Genomic DNA, 1098 nt, shown 5'->3' on the forward strand with positions numbered 1-1098 from the left:
CCCAATATTCACTATCCCTGCTGCAGCCAGCCCCAGGAGAGCCTATCTACGTAACCGTGCTTTTGGACCCTGACATTTCCTTAGCTTTCCACTGTTTGCCTTGTAAACACCATAAAGAACCACCGCAATTATTTCTAATTCCCTCTGAAAGCGTGTGATGCTTCAGGGCACTGCGCCGCCAAGGCGCAAGCTCCATGCAGAGAAGCTGAGCTTAAAGATGGAGGGGCCGACCCCATCAGCGGGGCAGAGGCGAGCACGTTCAAAGCCTGAGCAAGGAAACCTTGTAATTAGAGATTTGAAAAAAACACCTCCCCCTATTTGGGCATGTCTAATCCTTCCCTTGCCAGCTGGGTTTATGCTCACATGGGTTTTGCTCACATTCAGGCCGGTGTATTTTAGTCACAGGCATCGGTAATGGCCGTCGGAGCTCGCCCATCTCCTGTTCCCCAGCTCTTTGGGGAGATGCTGTGAAACGGCCACGTTGACCTCCTTAAAGCTCTTGGGTTTGCTAACAGAAGTGCTGAAACACCATGGAGCGTGCCCCAACCCCACAGCTCCCCAAAAATGCAAGGGATGTGGTGGCTCAGTGTGCTGGGAGAGAATCAGCCGCTTTTGGGGTTTGTCCCCTTGGCTTCCAGCTGGAGAGCTGGGAGATTGAGGGTGAACTGAGAGCAGGCCATGAATTCAGGCCATGGATGCCCGTTCCCATCCATCCGTGCTCATTCCCATCCATCCGTGCCCGTTCCCATCCATCCGTGCCCATTCCCTTCCATCTGTGCCCATTCCCATCCATCCATGCCCATGGGGGGATGCGGTGGGGGCTGCAGCATCTGGAGACAGGGCACATCTGGGGCAGGGTTTTTGGGCCAGGAACACGGGATTGGGCTGCTGATGGTTTTAGGTGTGTGAACAGATATATAAAAGCTGGAGAAATAGAGGGATGAGGGTGGGTGAGCGGACCCAAGGACTGGAGGGAAGTCTGGGGTGTTAAAGCATCATTTGGCTTAGTCCTGTCCTTCCCTGTCGTGTCCTGGCCACCGTGCAGCCGCTCCTCTGGGGTCCCTTCACCTCCCTCAGGAGATTTAGTTTCCTTTTCCT

General features: G+C 54.4%; 1 protein-coding gene across 1 annotated transcript in view; it reads right to left on the reverse strand.

The window, feature by feature from the left end:
- Window positions 1-1098, reverse strand: part of LOC104285368 (vasoactive intestinal polypeptide receptor 1-like) — a 12190-nt gene that overhangs the window by 9108 nt on the left and 1984 nt on the right. The gene's annotated exons all lie outside the window — the stretch shown is intronic.

The sequence above is a fragment of the Charadrius vociferus genome, unplaced genomic scaffold (assembly GCF_000708025.1).
Source record: "Charadrius vociferus isolate BGI_N301 unplaced genomic scaffold, ASM70802v2 scaffold484, whole genome shotgun sequence".
NCBI classification, from domain to species: domain Eukaryota; kingdom Metazoa; phylum Chordata; class Aves; order Charadriiformes; family Charadriidae; genus Charadrius; species Charadrius vociferus.